This window comes from Pelophylax lessonae (genome assembly GCF_965119305.1).
Source record: "Pelophylax lessonae genome assembly, chromosome: 2".
In the NCBI taxonomy this organism is placed as follows: Eukaryota; Metazoa; Chordata; class Amphibia; order Anura; family Ranidae; genus Pelophylax; species Pelophylax lessonae.
In genome coordinates, this window is record NC_138769.1 from 647,416,764 (window position 1) to 647,436,410 (window position 19,647).

A 19,647-nucleotide genomic window follows, 5' to 3' on the forward strand; every position below is an offset into this window, starting at 1 on the left:
TTTGTCCTAATGCATTCCGAGGATTACCAAGTAGCTTTGGTCCTGTAACAATTCATGTAAATGTTAAATTCTCTGGCATATGTGATCTGATTCTTGTTCAACTTGGAACTACGGTGCACACTGTTAACACTTCTTCTGATGTTATAATCTTCCTAATGTTTTATGTTTATTGTTATGCTCTAAAACCCAATAAACAATACTTAAAAAAAAAATACAGTTTTTTTTTTTTTTGGTTTTTTATTGGTTGAGCCAGGTGGACTTGTGTCTTTTTTCAACCAGACTAACTATGTAACTATGTAACTTTCACTTGTATCCAATTAGGCAGGCCTTTGTACTAAATAGTTGAAGGTAAATTGTACAGAAAATTGTACAGAAAATTGTACAGAAAATTGTACAGAAAATTGTAAGAAAATTGTACATGGCCAGCTTTAGATCAATGGGTATACCCCTCCCCTATGTTTACATTTAGTGGTAGGTTCTGGAGCTGTCTTCATGGTGAGTGTGGTGTTGGAGTCAGACATATCCATTGGTCAATGTTTTTTTTTTTTTTTTTGAGTTGATTGCTGTTGTTCATCATGATTGACGTGGATCTGCATCATTGGAAGGTAGTATTAATGTTGATGGCTTTACTTTATAGGGCTTTATTTATTTTTTTTGCTGTTTTTCACTTTACACTTTTTTTTTTTTTTAATGAATGAGTATGGGTAATTAAGTTTTGCATCAAAGTAAACTGTGTGCAGAAAAGTATATGTAATGGGATAGTCTTATCTTTTACAAATGATGTGCTGAGGTTGGTAAATGTCTGTTAGACTCTTGCTTGTGGCAAATTATTGGAAAGCATATAATAAGGCATATTTTATGGCTACAAGGACCCTGGCATATGTTTCTGTGTTCACAGTGAGTAGGCACAAGATTTATGCCCCTTACACTATTAGGGCACTTTGCCACAAAACTTGAAGCAGTGTTATCTGCTTCATTTTTTTTTCTATTGGTGCCAAGCCTGAACCCCCCCAGGAAAAAATATCTCCCTGTATGGATACTGTAGAAGTGTTTTTTTTTTTTTTTTTTTTTTGCAGAGAAGGGCTACCATAATGATAACTGGATTATGTAATGTGACCATTTTAGATGCAAGTACTTGTTACTGGAGTCTTTCTTTATATTCTTTTGAAACAAAAATTAACCCACATATTTAACTATTTCTCAGAGGTAAGTTCAAGTAAGAAATATTTAATAAATGTAATTTAGTCCTTATTACACACACCAATGCTGTGTTCTGTAATGTTTTCGTGTACATTCAGCATACTAGCACGCACTGCCACAGTTGCACAGCTCTTCACTAATCTTTCTTTCACAAAATTCTGAACAGGTTTTTGAAATTATGTATGTAAAATTAGGATGCCATTAACAACTTCAGTACATCGGATGAAAAGCAGTTGTTATATGGCAAGATCGTATATTTCTGTACATGCGGCTATCCAAACACAGAGAAAACATAATGGGGTTGATTTACTAAAGGAAAATAGACTGTGCACTTTGCATGTGTAGTCTGCACTCATTTTACCCAGAGCTTAGTGAATGTGGTGAAGCTTTATTTTGTAAAGAAACCCTCTAGGTGCCAGGAAAATATAAAAACAGCATTTTTGCTTGAACATGACAGGATGATGGAAATCGGCATTTACTAAGCTCTGGGGAAAATGAGTGCAACTGCACTTGCAAATTGCACAGTGTATCTGTGTTTAGTGAATCAACCCCATTGCTTTGCTGAGCTGTTGCATAGCTACTTGAACACCCTTGGGGGGCTGGAGGTTAGAGGACAGATCACCAGGAATTGTGAAGCCAGAAATGTATTTTGTCAAGCTGGTATTGTGCCATTGGACAGGGGTATTACTGGGGGCATGCGTCTTCTGTTCCAGAAGCCTGGGCAGAGAAGAAATTTGCGTGTGAATGCTACAGCTGGAGAGGGTTAGGTTGACAGAATCAGAGCAAGGTTGCAGCCAGGGGCGGACTGACCCATCAGGCACTCAGGCACTGCCCAATGCCCGTGGCCAATAGGGGCCCTATGGGAGGCTCTGCAACACATGCAATGTAGTGAAGGAAGCAGCTGTTATGACACCTCTCACGGCATGCTGCTCCGCGAAGGCCCCTCCTTCTTTCCAGTCCATCCCAGGTACTTGCATGTGACATCACCTAGGATGGACGAGAAGAGAGGAGGGGCTGGCAGGGAGCAGCGCACCATGAGAGGTCTCATTATTACAGGCATATAAATGTGTTGGAGTACACTTTACTTTCTTTATGTACTCGGCATCAGGAGTCTAGGGCAGTGATGTGTCTGGGGGATGCTTGGACACAATATGCCAGGAAACTGCTGCAGCAATAAACTCTGCTGTGTGCCTTGTGTTCTGCTTTGTGCTCAGTCATATGCCCTGCTATATGCCCTACTGTGAACCCCATGCCCTGCTATGTGCCCCATGTGTAACCCATCCTCTGCTATGCACCCTGCGATGCACCTTACTGTGTGCCCCATGATGTGCTCTGTGCCCAACTGTGGACCCAGTGATGTGCCCTTTGATGTGCCCTTCCATTTGCCCTGCTGTGTGCCCTGTGATGTCTCTGCAGTGTGCCCTGGGATGCACCATTCTGTGCATAATAATGTACCTTGCTGTGTACATCATAATAAGCCCTGCTATGTGCCCTGTAATATGCCCTGCTGTGCCCCAAAATGTGCAATCCTACCCCCACGTAATATGCCCTGCTGTGCCCAATAATATGCAATGCTATCCCATGTAATATGTCCTGCTGTGCCTTATAATGTGCTCTGCTGTTTCCTTCAACCTGCCCTCCTGTGTGCCCCATAATGTGCTCTACTTTGTGCCCCATAATGTGTCATCTTGCCCCCATGTAATGTGACCCACTTCTCCCCTGTAATGTGCACTGCTGTGCCACATAATGTGCCCCAGCTTCCCCCCATGTTATGTACCCTTCTGTGCCACCCTCGTAATGTGATATAGTGTTCCCCATAACGTGCCCTGCTGTCCCCCCCCTCCCGTAATGTGAACTGGTGTGCCCCATAATATGCACTGCTGCTCCCCATGTAGTGTGTCCTCCTGAGACCCCATGCTCTGACCTTCTATCCCCTGTGCACTTTGCCTGCCATATCCACCCCACCCCGCTCTGCCCTGCTGTCCCCTGTGCACTGCTTATTTCAAGTTTGACCAAGGGAAGACCAGGGGAAAGGGGTAAGGAGAGAATGAGGTGGATGGGGTGGGAAGATAAGGGGGGGATGGGGTTAAGAGTTAATGGGGGGACACCACTGAGAGGGGAGATAATGGGGGACACTGGGGGGGATCTCCTATACCAGGCTGCACTGTGAGGATATTTCTTTGACATTTAGTGAACTGTGTATTGGGAGTGAGAATTGTTATTTTTTCTGGTAAAGTTCCTTCTCTGTGTCTCCTCCTCACATGAAGCTCTCAGTGGATTTATTATCTTGCTTTGTGTGAGACTCTTTGTGTCCTGTAACCCTCATTTGTGTTCACAGTCTTTCATTTCATTAGGGTAATTTGGTTTATCATTTTGCTATTGCTTCGGAAATTTGAATATAGTTTGTCAGATTGAAAAACCTAGCAGTGTTTTATTTTGTGCTCTTTTAAAATCTACAATTTAATTTTCCCCAACTATTTATTTTGCTCCTGATTTGCTCTACATTGTGTTTAGATTTTTAATATTGTATCCTATGGATCACTCTGGAAATTTTTAATGGTACATTTTGGAAATGTACCATGGTTGCACTTTAATGTAAATGAATAAATAATATTGCTGCGCCAAGTAAAATGAATCAATCACTACTTTAAGTGCTTGAAAATGTAAGTGAACATAGTGTAGAGAAAATCTTTGACAAACACATGTAATGTGGGCAGTGCAATATGTAGGTGGGGCTTTGTGCGGGTGTGGCTTTAGTGTGAGCAGGAACTCAGGGGGCCCCATGATCTTCTATTGCCCGGGGGCCCATGAGTTGTCAGTCCGCCCCTGGTTGCAGCTCACGCAGCTCTGGGAATCAGACTGGGGTATACCAGTGCCCTGCATTCATGGAGCTCTGCCATCCATTGGAGTAAGACGATTTTATCCTCTAATCCTTACACATACACAGAAACAAAAAGGCAATCTTAAAAAGAACGTGGGTGCTTAGAAAGGCACATTGAAATTAGATGGATTTACACTCCATCTCCCTAACCATACAAACTTCAATTCACTGCAAAGAATCGGTAGCAAATATACAGCACTGGATAAAGTTTTGTATATACACTGCATAGATATAGTAACACACTGCACTGGCAACTCTTTTTCCCTGCAATACTGTCATTTATTTCTCACTATACCACTTCCCACTCGTCATATAGCAAAATGACGGTCGTAAAGTGGTTGCACTATCCTGACTGGGCGTCATATAATGCAGGTCAATGACTTGACCTTAGTCTGTAACTCTTCTCCAACTGTGTCTGTCTGAGGAAAAAGCTTAAGTGTTTTGTTGGCTACTTTTAGACTCCCGATGGAGTTTTTTTAATACAAAAGATTGAAGTGCTGATAAGAACAAAAATAATTGTACAAAAAACTGTGCAATTGCTCAGTGAGATTATGCCTATTTTATCTTCATGTAGTTTCTGCTTCCTTTTTTTCCGCCACTTTATACTTTATCAGGACGGAGCCTGCTTCCCTTCATAACGTTTAATCTATGCATTAATTCTTATCAAGATTAGAAAGACAGGAAAGCACAAACAGTTCCTCCGCCTAAATGCATCTTTCCGGCCTGTTGTGTAATAATAAAAAAGGGGCAATATCTGACTTTGCTACCTCTGATAAAATGTACATTTTGCTTGGCATTTATTGACCATAATACTCATGTATTTTACCATGGTGTTATTATTCTTTTTATAAAGGTTGTTATTTTCAATTTGCAAGCTAGGTAATTACATAAGCTACAGTTACATCATGCTGGCCAGACTCTGCACTCTCATTGTTGCATGTTCCAGTCCATATGAGCTATATAAATCTTGTTACTTTTGGAGACTGATCTTGGATCTGAATGCTTGAAAGGTGCTTTACTGTAAAAGAAAACAATTAAAATATAAAATGACAGATAATTATTTAGAAGTAAAATCTGACTCATTTCTATATGCTACAATTTTAAAAGTCAGAAATTTGAGATAATCAAAACTCAAATAGAATTAGAATTCTAACTTTTTAAATCAGGGTTCTAAACTTTTGTTAACTCAGAATTGTAACTCTGACTCTTTTTCTGAATTCTGCAAAAAGCAGAACACAAATATAATTAAAACAAAATCTGATTTAATGTCATTATAACCTGTTAATGCCATTCTAACCTGAAGTTAATACCATCATCCTAATCTATATAATTTTTGACTTTACATATCAGAAGTCTACAATATTATTTGTTCTATCTTTGTCTTTAAATGTAAGGATTAGAATTTGAAATGGTTTAGCAATAATCCAAGTATATATATAATATATATGAGATTAACTGTATCAGACTTCTAAATTAACTTTTTTTTTCTGACAGTTTATTTTACAATTGTGACGTATCTTCAATTTGTTACTGTGTATTTCAGAATTTATATTTGTTATTTAGGAATGCTTTAAAAATTATTTTTTATAGGTTTTTATAACTATGTTTTATTTCAGACTTCTTATTTTTACAATTGTAACTTTAAAAACTTAAAAACGATTTTAATACTGAAGCTTGTTTTTTTTTTTCTTTTTCTCATAATCAAAGCTGGTCCTCTGTTGGGTAAAAGAGATATCCTTAAACTGAACAATAGGATGCACATTATACAATAGAAAAAATTGTCTGCATGGAATCCTACATGTTATATCTGGCAGGAAATAACCACATATAAAGAAAACAGCTAGAGTAAACAAATTAATCATCCAAGATGATTGTTAGAAAACAACGCGGTTTCTAGATTCATAAGTCTGAGACAAGAACGTGAGATAAGAATTTAGCTATGATGGAACTTTAATCCCCTAATGGAAAAAGATACCCCTTTTGGCAATGTTTCAATTAAATAGTCAGTGTTTATGTATACCCACCAATGTATAGTTGACCTTCTCCATAGTAAAAGGACAAGATAACAGCTGGGACCTTGTAAAGTAGACCTATTTGCAGTAATAATTGCAGCTGCAGTCTTTATCATACAGTATTCCTTTATATTGACTTTATAACATTTATTACATCTGAGATATCAGGCATTATTCTTCTGGAAAATACAAACAGCAAACAGCACCAGAGAAGGGCCAGAAAAAAAAAAAAAATTGCATATATGTCATAAATAGCAGGCGTATCTCCCCCCCCCCCCCCCCCGTTTGAAAACATGAGGATTTGAAACATAACTTTGATGCCTCTTTTAATCATTACTTTGCATTGAATCTGGTCTATTAAAACATAATGGGGTGGGAAGAGGGTTACTTCAAAAGGATTATACTGCAAAAAGAGGGCTGTTGGATATACATTGAAGCAACACAATTATCTGGCATTAATGATGCTCTGTCATATAAATCTTTGCAATAATGTGTTCATATGGTTATTTTTGTACTTCATTACATTTACTAGCAAATTACTCTATCAAGTTAATGCTATTTATATGAATGTGTTGTTTATGTGTTGTTTATACAGTATACTGCAATGTGTTCATCTTTTCAGTGTGGTATTTGGGTTAGTGTATGTGATCAGTTTGTTTTGACTATGCAGAGTTTATTCCCAGTTATCACCAATAGGCCGATCTCCTGCTTTATTTGGATGACCTTTGTTTGCTACCGACTTTGGTAGGTCCAAGGAGTGAATTCTTGGTGCTTAGCCCCTCTTTACCTTCTAGACTGTTTGGGTTAGAGTGTGTGTGCGGTGACAGTTGCACACATTACTTACAGTATCTCACAAAAGTGAGTACGCCTCTCACATTTTTGTAAATATTTTATTATATCTTTTTATGTGACAACACTGAAGAAATTAGACTTTGCTACAATGTAAAGTAGTGAGTGTACAGCTTGTATAAAAGTGTAAATTTGTTGTCCCCTCAAAATAACTCAACACACACCGCCATTATTGTCTAAATAGCTGGCAACAAAAGTGAGTACACCCCTAAGTGAAAATGTCCAAATTGGGCCCAACTAGCCATTTTCTATCCCTGGTGTCATGTGACTTGTTAGTGCTACAAGGTCTCAGGTGTGAATGAGTAGCAGGTGTGTTAAATTTGGTGTTATCGCTGTCACTCTCTCATACTGGTCACTGGAAGTTCAACATGGCAAAGAACTCTCTGAAAAAAAACAATTGTTTCTCTACATAAAGAGCCATGAGCCTAGGCCATAAGAAGATTGCCAAGATCCTAAAACTGAGCTGCAGCACGGTGGCCAAGACCATACAGCGGTTTAACAGGACAGATTCCACTCGGAAAAGGCCTCGCCAAGGTTGACCAAAGATGTTGAGTGCACATGCTCAGCGTCATATACAAAGTTTGTCTTTGGGAAATAGATGTATGAGTGCTGCCAGCATTGCTGCAGAGGTTGAAGGGGTGGGAGAACAGCCTGTTAGTGCTTAGACACTAACAGGCTGTGTTTGCACCATGGTTATTACCTAATTATTTGAGTCTTTGAGACAACAGCCAGTCGTGCATGGGGAGGGGTTGGGGGAGGTTGGGCTGTCTCCCTCTCACCTGTTCCCCCATCCACCCATTAGCGGCCATGTGCCTCCAGTGTGAGGACACTAAATTAAGAGTGTAGGACTGCAGATTTAAACAGGGTGCCGTGAAGTGGCTCTGCAGCTTTCACATGCATTTGCAAATGTGTGTCAACTAAACCCCTGTTCTTTGTACCAAGAGACAGGTTTTATTTGGTTGGTGACAGACTGGAGGGTGAGTACATCAGACTGGGGGCTTGCTGACTTTCATGCACCTCTTACAATCCTTCAAACCTCTTTTTTTTCTTTGTTATAGGGATGGAGACGCCGGGCAACACCAGCTTGGGTCTCATCCAAAGTCCCACCTAGTCCAATATGTTTAAGCAACCAGGGATGGAGATGCCTTGCTTACAGCTTGGTGCCTCATATAAAGTCCCACCGCGAGATTTTCGTGCGTTTTTGGTGGATGCAGTTTTGATTTGACCTTAGTGTTTTCCGTATACAGGGATGGAGACCAATAGCATGTCCTGCTTGTCTCACATAAAGTCCCAAAGGAAATTAGGGATTTCAAAGGCAGTGAGCTTTACAGGCCATGCCCCATACATAAAATCCCTTCTTATCTATATACTGCATCCACCAAGAGGATGGAGGTGTAATGCTTTTCAGCTGGTCTCATCCAGTTTGCACCATGGTTATTACCTAATTATTTGAGTCTTTGAGACAACAGCCAGTCGTGCATGGGGAGGGGTTGGGGGAGGTTGGGCTGTCTCCCTCTCACCTGTTCCCCTATCCACCCATTAGCGGCCATGTGCCTCCAGTGTGAGGACACTAAATTAAGAGTGTAGGACTGCAGATTTAAACAGGGTGCCGTGAAGTGGCTCTGCAGCTTTCACATGCGTTTGCAAATTTGTGTCAACTAAACCCCTGTTCTTTATACCAAGAGACAGGTTTTATTTGGTTGGTGACAGACTGGAGGGTGAGTACATCAGACTGGGGGCTTGCTGACTTTCATGCACCTCTTACAATCCTTCAAACCTCTTTTTTTCTTTGTTATAGGGATGGAGACGCCGGGCAACACCAGCTTGGGTCTCATCCAAAGTCCCACCTAGTCCAATATGTTTAAGTGCTTAGACAATATGCCGCACAATGCATGAAATTGGTCTGCATGGCTGTCGTCCCAGAAGGAAGCCTCTTCTAAAGATAATGCACAAGAAAGTCTGCAAAGAGTTTGCTGAAGACAAGCAGACTAAGGACATGGATTACTGGAACCATGTCCTGTGATCTGATGAGACCAAGATAAACTTATTTTGTTCAGATGGTGTCAAGCCTGTTTGGTGGCAACCACTGAAGAGTACAAAGACAAGTGTGTCTTGCCTACAGTCAAGCATGGCGGTGGGAGTGTCATGGTCTGGGGCTACATGAGTACTGCCGGCACTGGGGAGCTACAGTTCTTTGAGGGAACCATGGATACCAACATGTACTGTGACATATTGAAGCAGAGCATGATCCCCTCACTTCAGAGACTGGGCCGCAGGGCAGTATTCCAACATGATAGCGACCCCAAACACACCTCCAAGACGACCACTGCCTTGTAAAGAAGCTGAGGGTAAAGGTGATGGACTGGCCAAGCATATCTTCAGACCTAACCCCTATTGAGCATCTGTGGGGAATCCTCAAACGGAAGGTGGAAGAGCTCAAGGTCTCTAACATCTACCAGCTCCATGATGTCATCATGCAGGAGTGGAAGAAGGCTTCAGTGGCAACCTGTGAAGCTCTGATGAACTCCATGCCCAAGAGGGTTAAGGAAGTGCTGGAAAATAAGGGTGGCCACACAAAATATTAACACTTTGGACCCAATTTGGACATTTTAACTTAGGGATGTACTCACTTTTGTTGCCAGCGGTTTAGACATTAATGGCTGTGTGTTGAGGTATTTTGAGGGGACAGCAAATTTACACTGTTATACAAGATGTACACTCACTACTTTACATTGTAGCAAAGTGTAATTTCTTCAGTGTTGTCCCAAGAAAAGGTATAATAAAATATTTACAAAAGTGTGAGGGGTGTACTCACTTTTGTGAGATACTGTACATCCTCGGCTGTATTGGCGTACATAGTGTGCATGACAACTTTGCTTGCAGCCAGTGCCTGACATTTGTCTTGTGGGGTATATAAATACAGGGGTGGAAGTGCCCCATATTGGGGATTATGGGAAACCATCTCCTGAATGCTTCAGCATAGACAGCTTGTTTCAGAGTCATTGGTCTGGCAAGCCATCCTTTTGATTTTGAAATATTTTCTAAATGTTAATGGTCTCTAGATCATCACTTGCAGTTTACTATCATATAGTTTAGACCAGGCTACTTAGTTAACCTCCTCGTGATTTTAGAATAATATATCTTTAACACCCCTCCAATGCTAGACATGCAGGTATCAATGTTATAATGTATAATATAGTGGATGTAACAGAAGAAGTCTTGTTTCCTGATTTCCTTATAATGCATATAAAAAGTTCTCCTCTATAAAAGATTTAGGAATGCCCATTATCTTTGAGCCTGGCCATGGAAGGGGTTTTCCTAAAAAAAGTGCCCCTAACATAATGAAGATTTTTTCTAGAGATTAGGGAGGAGCTTAAGAGAGGGTCTGAACACAAGTTTGGACAGAATCTTGGCTGTTTGGTTGTTCAGATGAATACCCTAACATTTACCCCTTTGACGGGAGACCAGCGTAATATATAATAGCGGATTTACTACCACTGTTATACATTAAGGCTTGCTTTTGTCATTGGATGTTAAGGATGCCAGATCCCAATGTTCTCATTGACCATATATAGTCATGTTCACATATGGTCAATGCTGTCACCTGAAAAACCCTATTTCTTTGTAGATAACAGCTGTAATCCGTCAAACTTGTCAATTGGAGGGAGTGAAGCAATGGGACTAGAGTTGAGTGGACACCTGGATGTTAAGGTTCGATGGGTTTGGCCAAATTTCGCAAAAAAGTTTGAGTTCGGGACCCGAACTTGACCCCAAACCTGAACCCCATTGAAGTCAATGGGGACCCGAACTTTTGAGCACTAAAATTGCTCTAAAAAGTCATGGAAAGGGCTAGAGGGCTGCAAATGGCAGCAAAATGTTGTCAAGAGCATGGTACGTGTTCTGCAAACAAATGTGGATAGAAACATAACTTAAAATAACATAAAATACATAAAAATAAAAAATAATAATCTTGATGTAGGAGGACGAGGTCCATATGGAGTAGGAGGTTGAGGTGGCGGTGGATGTGGTGGTGTAGATGGAAGCGGCGGTGGTGGAGGAGGAGGAGGTAGCCAACACTGGTTTTGGTTTTTAATTTTATTTTTTTTAAATTAGGGTACACCCCAAAAAAGTGAGAAAGATCAAAAATACAACAATGGCTGGGTAAGGCCGGTATACATGTCTACTCTGCACAAGGTACGGACAAGTCCTGTGGGATCCATGCCTTGTTCATTTTAATGAACGTGAGCTTGTCCACATTTGCTCTGGACAGTCGGCTGCGCTTGTCTGTTCTAACACCCCTGCCATGCTAAATACACATTCAGATAATACACTGGCTGCAAGGCAAGCCAGCACCTCCAAGGCGTAAAGAGCAAGCTCAGGCCATATGCCCAATTTGGAGACCCAGAAGTTGAAGGGGGCAGACCCGTCATTCAGTACGTCCAGGCATGTGCACACATACTCCTCCACCATGTTGGTGAAATGCTGCCTCCTGTTAAGATGTTCCATATCACAGAATGCCCGCACTTTCTGCAGCAGCTCTGACATATCGGGGTAATTTTTAAAGAACCTCTGCTCCACCAAATTCAGCACATGCGCCAGGCAAGGGATGTGCGTCAAACTGGCTATGCCCAGAGCTGCTACGAGATTTCGCCCATTATCACACTCCACCAGGCCGGGCTTGAGGCTCACTGGCACCAACCACTCATCGGTCTGTTGTTCAATGCCCCTCCACAACTCCTGCGCGGTGTGTGTTTTTTTCCCCCAAACAGGCAAGTTTTAAAACTGCCTGCTGTCGTTTACCCAAGCTGTGCTGAAGTTGGTGGTGAAGGTGTTACGCTGACCGGATAAGGAGGCGGTAGAGGATGAGGAAGTGGAGTAGGAGGAGTTAGCAACAGGAGGCAAACTGAAGCGCCCTGCAATCCTTGGTGGTGGAAGGACATGCACCAAACTGCTATCCGCCTCAGGCCCAGCCACCACTGCATTTACCCAGTGTGCTGTTAGATAGATAAAACGTCCCTGACCGTGCTTACTGGTCCACGTATCCGCAGTTAGCTGGACCTTGCCACAGATAGCATTGCGCAGTGCACACCTGATTTTGTCCCCCACTTGCTTGGGCAGGGAAGGGATGGCTCGTCTGAAAAAGTAGTGGCAGATGGGCACGACGTACTGTGGGACAGCCACCGCCATAAAGCTTTTAAAACTCTGCCTCTCCACCTCATGGAATGACAAAGGCCAGGGATTTTGAAGTGCTGGCATTCAGGGCCAGGAATCGCAGGTGGGTAGGGGGGTACTTCCTCTTCCGCTCCAGTGTTTGGGAGATAAAGAGCTAAACGCTTCCATGGGACATTGTTGAGATGGTTGGTGACCCAGGCGGTGGTGTTGCTGGCTGACCCTCTGTTTGCGGGGTGGCAGGTGCCACTGTCACTACAGAGGTGGATGAAGAGGCCAAGATTGCAGCAGAAGAGGAAGCAGGAAGAGCCAGATACCTTTCTTGGTTTTTTAGGTGTCTACCCCACTGCAGCTCGTGCTTTGCACTTAGATGCCTGGTCATGCAGGTTGTGCTCAGGTTGAGAAGGTTTATGCCTCACTTCAGGCTCTGATTGCACAGCATGCAAATCACTCGTGTCTTGTCATCAGCACATTGACTGAAGAACTGGCACACTAGACAACTCTTTGGAGCTGGCTTTGGTGTGCTGCATTGGGCAGTAGCAGGCGTATTGTCTAGGGGACGGCCGCTCTGCTTTTGCACCCTGCTCCCTCTTCTGCTGTGCTGTTGGATCTGTGCGACCACCGCCTCTTCCTCCGAACTACACAGGTCACCTGCATGACGTTGATTCCATGTGGGGTCAAGGACCTCATCGTCCTCCACATCATCTTCCACAGCGTCTTCACCCCTGCCCTCCTAGTCGGTCTGCACAATTCCAAAAGCCGCAGCAGTTGGCACCTGCGTTTCGTCATCATCTGAGACGTGATGCAAGGGTCCTCCCATGTACTCATCTTGAGACATAAGTGTTTGGGCATCGGTGCACTCAATCTCTTCCACGTCTGGGGCAGGGCTAGGTGGATGGCCCTGGGAAACCATGCTAACAGAGTCATCAAAAAGCAGAAGAGATGGGGGGCATGGTCGCCGCGTAGCTGCATGGACGTCTGAGCTCGCAGCTCCGCCAGGCCAGGGAAGGAATCGGCACACATCGGCGTCCCAAAGACCTTTACAACTCTCTTTTTCGGGCTGAAAGACAGGGGAGGTGATCCGCCTTCATCCCCGATGGCTCGCAAGAAGAAAGACACCGGCCATCCGAGACAGCTCCAGCATTTCTTCATGGCCCAGGAGAAGCAGCGCAGCCAAAATGGCGGCGGCGGCGGATCTCCGGCCTCCTCCAGCGGGTCCTCTCAGCCATCACCCAGCCCTCCTCTGCCCTCGGCTCAGAAGGCAGGACAACCCCGATCTCTGGCGGCATCTACTCCGCTGTCGAGGAGCCCAGTGAAGAGCAAACCTCGGCTGTCGGAGGACTCACCAGCGGCGGAGGTAAGCCACGGGGGACACTCCTCTATGGACTCCACTAGGGAGCTGTCTCCCAACATAGACACCTTCCCCACGAGCGAGCGCCCGGTCTCAGAACCGAGACTAAAGGACATGATGATGTCCCTACGTGCCTCCATGCACGCTGACTTTATGGAATGTGTCCGCTCCTTCAGGGTGGAGGTGCAGGCCTTAGGCGGCCGCATGGATAAGGTAGAAAACAAGATGGGGGAATTCGCTGCCTCTCACAACGAACTCATCGATGCCCATTATAGCCATGAGGATGAGATAGAGCAGCTGAAGTCTAAGATGGCTGACATGGAGGACCGCTCTAGGCGGAACAATGTGAAGCTTAGAGGGGTTCCAGAATCCGTGCACCCCGGGGACTTAGACCAATATGCAAAAGACCTTATTCTGTCTGTTCTCCCAAACACCCCAATATCTGAACTTATTATAGACAGAATACACCGTCTCCCTAAGCCCTCGTATCTACCAGATGATGTGCCTCGAGATGTCATCATGAGGGTTCATTTCTATCATGTCAAAGACAACCTGATGTCTGCCTTTAGGAAGAAAACCCTAATATCAGAACCCTACTCTAGGATCCAACTGTTTGGCGACTTATCGCAACTCACATTGCAGAAAAGGCGGGCACTACACCCACTTACTAAAATCCTGAGGAACCACTCTATCATCTACAGGTGGGGATTCCCAGTGAAGCTGACTATCACATACAACAACAAGGCGCATGTAGTTTCATCCGTACAGGAGGGCCTGACCCTGCTGAGGTCATGGAACCTACTTCCCGAGCAGGGCTCTGCTCCACAGGAACCCTCAGGCCGAATCTCCCCGATATCTGAGGAGTGGCACACCATTTCCCACAAGAAGAAGGGGAAAAAATCATCTAAGGGATTGCCATCTCCAATCCAATCCAACGAATCACCTTCCTGAGTCTGGTCACCTTGACCACCTAACTACCCCCTGCTAACATGTGCAGTATACCTGCTCACGAGTTCGTTCTCTTGCTTTTATATTTACCTTGCAAGTACCATATTTGCTCTGTTGTTTCGTTGTTTTTTTTCTTTTTTGTCTCTTTTTTATTGTCGGTCAGCAACATCACCATACAACACCTGAACATAATGAGATCGTTCCTGGAAACCACGGACCTTCGCTTCCCTAAGCTGTGGGTACAGCCCTGGAGACTCTCTTTTCTACCCCTCAAATGTGAGTACACATTGGATTATCAGCTTAGCCCTTTTCTAATTACAATATGACCATCACCATTACATCCCTGAACGTCCATGGCCTCAACCACCCGGCCAAGAGGTCCTCTATGTGGAAGGAGGCACTACTCCTTAAAAGTGACCTTCTTTGCATCCAGGAGACACACCTTCAACATTCTCATCACCCTGCTGTAACTCACAGAAGCTTCCCACACATTTTCATGGCTTCGGCCCCACAGAAGCGTAAAGGTGTACTTATAGCAGTCCGAGACACTGTTGCCTTTACCTTGCATAAGCTCTTGGTGGACTCTAACGGCCGCTACGTACTGTTGCAATGTGAACTGAACAATGTCCCATTTACGATACTAAATGCCTATGCCCCCAACACCCGCCAGATGCGTTTTTGGAGGAAAATGTTCCGAATGTTGGACAAGCAGAAATATGGCTCTGTGGTGGTTTGTGGGGATTTCAATCTAACAGCGGACCCCAACTTAGACATCTCCTCCGCCCCTAGACGCCCACCACCTGCTCTGCAGACATTTCTCTATGAAGCGGATTTGTTTGATACCTGGAGGTGCCTACACCCGGGTGAACGTGATTATACTTTTCATTCTCACAGGCACAATGCCTACTCCCGCATTGATATGATCCTGACTGATAAACATCTCCTACAGAATGTTCGATGCTCGACTATTCATAACATCACATGGTCCGATCACGCACCGGTGACTGTGGTTTTACAAGAATCACGGTCTCCGGGCCCTGCGTACCTATGGCGAGCTAACAGCCAGGTCTTGGAGTCTCCCCGACTTGCCTCCCAAATTCGGGGGCATCTTGAGGAGTACTTCAGACACAATGTGGGCTCAGTAGCAGACCCGACAACACTGTGGTGTGCCCATAAGGCCTTTATAAGGGGCGTTCTTATTAAAATGTGTGCTCAACTTAAGAGGCAGAGGACGCGGCGCCTGGATGGGCTCCTGGCTGAGATCTCCCGTCTGGAACCCCTCAATAAAGTGTCCCCTACCCCGCAATTGGCCCAACAATTGAGGGACCTTAGATCTAACTTGAGGGACCTATTGATGGAACAGCAAGATAAATACTTTAGGGCTCTTAAACTGTCGCATTACTCAGCTGGTAACAAGGCAGGGAAATTGTTGGCTTCCAAATTGCCAAACGCATTAAGAATAGAATAGCTTATCTCGTTGACCCTAATACTAACACTAAAATAACTAACCCTCAAGACATAGCCAACTCTTTTGCAAGTTACTATGAGTCCCTGTACAACCTCAAAAATGACCCTAGTACCCCCCAGCCAACGGAGACAATCATATCCTCCTTCCTGGACTCTGTTCGCTTGCCGACTCTTACTGCCTCTCAGCTGCAGGTTCTTAATGCCCCGATATCAGTGGTAGAGGTGGAGCGGGCCATCCGTACACTACCAACGGGGAAATCTCCGGGACCCGATGGTCTCCCCAATCTTTATTATAAAAAGTTTATGTCAACCCTGGGCCCACACTTAGCCACGATGTTTGCAGCCGCGGTGTCCTCTGCCTCTCTGCCTAGTGAATTACTGCAAGCGTATGTGGTCACACTGCCCAAGCCGGGCAAAGAACCTACTTCTCCTCCTAATTTCAGACCAATATCGCTACTGAACACTGATGTGAAATTGTATGCCAAGATACTGGCCCTTAGACTCCACCCAATCTTGCCGGATCTTATCAATCCAGATCAATCGGGCTTTGTTAGAGGCCACCAGGCTTCAGATGCTACTAGGAGGGTGGTGGGGCTGGTGGATAGAGCTGGATCGGGTCGGGTGCCTTCACTGCTGCTCTCGTTGGATGCGGAGAAGGCATTCGACCGGGTCCACTGGACGTATATGACTCGAGTGTTACAGAGGTTTGGGTTTCAGGGCCCCATCTTACACGCAATACTGGTGCTGCACTCCAACCCCTCGGCGAAGGTTTACTCATCCAGCATGCTGTCAAGGTCCTTCTCCATAACAAATGGGACAAGGCAGGGCTGCCCTCTGTCACTTTCCATTTTCAATTTGCTTATAGAGCCCCTGGCAGAGGCAGTTCGATCCTCCGCAAATATTAAGGGCCTTACTACCCCCACGCGAACCCATGTTATTAGTTTATTTGCGGACGATGTCATTATCTTCATGTCCGACCCTGAGCGGTCGCTGGCGGCTACACATTCCTTGGTACAACAATTCAGCCTAGCTTCTTACTACAAGGCCAACTTTACGAAATCCTTGATATTACCGATGGGCATGTCCCAGACCTTATGTCAAAAATTACAATCCCTGTACCCCTATACTTGGAAAAAAAGTAGCATCCCGTACTTGGGAATTCAACTAACCCCCAAAGTAGACCTATTGGCTGACGCTAACTTCCCGCCTCTAGTGGCAAAAATTGAGAAGGAGTGTCGCAGAATTTCCAACGCGGAGCTTACCTGGTCGGGCCGTCTTGCCTCTTTCAAGATGATCCTCTTGCCCCAAATTTTATATATATTTCGGACCTTAGTGATCCCGGTACCCCAGAAAATCATAATCTCCCTACAAGCAGCACTCAAGGGACTGGTGTGGAGGGGCAAGAGTCCGAGAAGCGCTCACTCTTACCTGATTAAGCACTGGTCTGCAGGGGGCATAGGCATGGTAGACATTAAAGATTACCTCTTGGCCTCACATTTGACTCAACTAACGCACTGGGTGAACCCTGCGTCTTCCACAGTGTGGAGCAACATGGAAGCTGAGGTCTGCTCCCCCCTCCCACTGCGGACGGTGCTCTTGGCGGACGTATGGAGCCCAAGACCACTAAAAGCGCTTCCCATCTCGTTCTGGGCCTCACTTTTGGCCTGGCGCACGCTCATGGCTCGATCCGGCCAACAACCCGCAGTAGTGAGAGTCCCCATCCCATTGGGCGTGCTGGAACTAGTCATTCCTCACACCTCACTCAAAACCTGGGTCAACAGAGGTATACTCACTGTGGATCATATCCTGACAGGAGATGTACTAAAACCATTTGCTAGCCTTCAGGAAGAATACTCGCTCCCTTCCACCGAATATTATCTGTACTTGAGAATATCCCACTTCCTCCGCTCTTTGACATCGCCACATATATGTATTCCGTCCCAAGGATGGAAGTTCTTATCGGGTAACCGATAGTTCAAGGGAACTTCTCTTTTCTACAACTTCCTTCAAAGCAAACTGGAGTATTGTAAAGCTACCCCCTTCGTGAAATGGGAGAAGGACCTAGGTGATACGTTTACTGACAAGCAATGGCAAGCAGCTTTTCGGTCTATCCGACAATCCTCGTCTTGTACCAACCACTGGGAATTGTCACAAAAGATAAATTTGAGATGGTACCTTACACCATACAGACTATCTAAATTTGTACCAGACTACTCACCCCTGTGTTGGAGGGGATGTGGTGAGGCTGCCCACCTAACTCATGTGTTTTGGTCATGTAGACACCTAAAAGGATTCTGGGACAGCCTGTTCTCCTTGATATCTAGAATTACTGGGGTGCTGACCAGCCCCTCTCCGGCACTGGCAATATTGAACATAGGGATTGAACTATTCCCCACGGATAGTGGTACGGTGGTGACGCACATTCTACTGGCGGCCAGAAGCCTCATAACTAGACAGTGGAAATCCAATTTAACGCCCACTACTTCGGAGGTTATAGCGTTGGTCAAAACCAACTACAAATATGAAAAGCTGCTTGCCTACAAGTCAGGCCATAGCGCTAGGTTTGATAAAGCTTGGACCAAGTGGTACACGTGGTTTCCGGATTAGTAATGTTGCATATGATTACTATGCATACTGAAAATTAATAATGCTCTGCCGACAAGTTGTTGCTTTATACCCATGTTGTTATTTTACCCCCCTGTTGTTATTGTACATATGTCACCTGAACGTATGAGAGTCTCATGAATGACCACATCTGAGCATCGGAAGCCTTCTCTCCACCTTGCTCCAGCTATCTCTTCCTTCCGGCTTAATCATCTCTCTCTCCTACCCTCCTCTCCCTTTTCTACTCTACTCTTCCTTTTCCCTCTTCTTCCACCTTCCCCTCCTCCCTGCACCTCCTCCCTTCCCTACCGCTTATATTCTTCTTCTCCCCTTCTCTCCCCTTCCCTCTGTTCTCCGTTCCCTCTCCCCCCCTTCCCCCCCCTCTCTTTCTTCTCTCTCTCTCTCTCTCTCTCTTCTCTCTTCCCCACCTCCTCCCCCTCTCCTCTCCCCTTCCTCCTCCTCCTCCCCCCCTCTTCCCTTCTCTCCTCCCCCCCTCTCTCTATATATCTCCTCTCCTCCTCCCCCCTCTCCCCTCTTCCCCCCCTCCTCCCCCCTCTATACCGTTTCTTCTCTCCTCTCCCCTCTCCTCTCCCACGCCTCTGCCCTCTACTCTCTCTCCGCTCTCCCACTTCTCTCTCCATGTCTCCTTCTCTACCCCCAACCCAACACCTCTTCCTCCCCTCAGGAGTTATAGAGATCCTGCCTATAGTATTTACACTCTAGAATAGAGGTAAGGTGCTCACGGTGTTGTTAACCTACAGAATCCATAGTTGACATACCTGTGACTCCTATTACTGGCATTGTTTCGGTTACAAATGACTTTGCTGTATCTGCTGTAATTGTTGTTTTGACTTATGTACTGACATATGTTATGTTATGTTTGTATTCCTTTAAAATTTAATAAAAATTCTAATGAAAAAAAAAAAAAAAAGCAGAAGAGACTGCTGCATGACTTACGCCTCAGACTGTTTGGCTGATTTGCAAGGGGGAGAGGGGAAAGACTGATGGACATCGGCTGCAGGTGCCAACTCTGATCTTTCAGCAGGAGACTGGGTGGGAGACAATGTGACGGCACTGGAGGCACTGTCAGCAACCCAATCTACTATCGCCTGTACTTGTTCTGGCCTCAACATTGGTAGAGGCGCATTAGGCCTGACCAAATACTG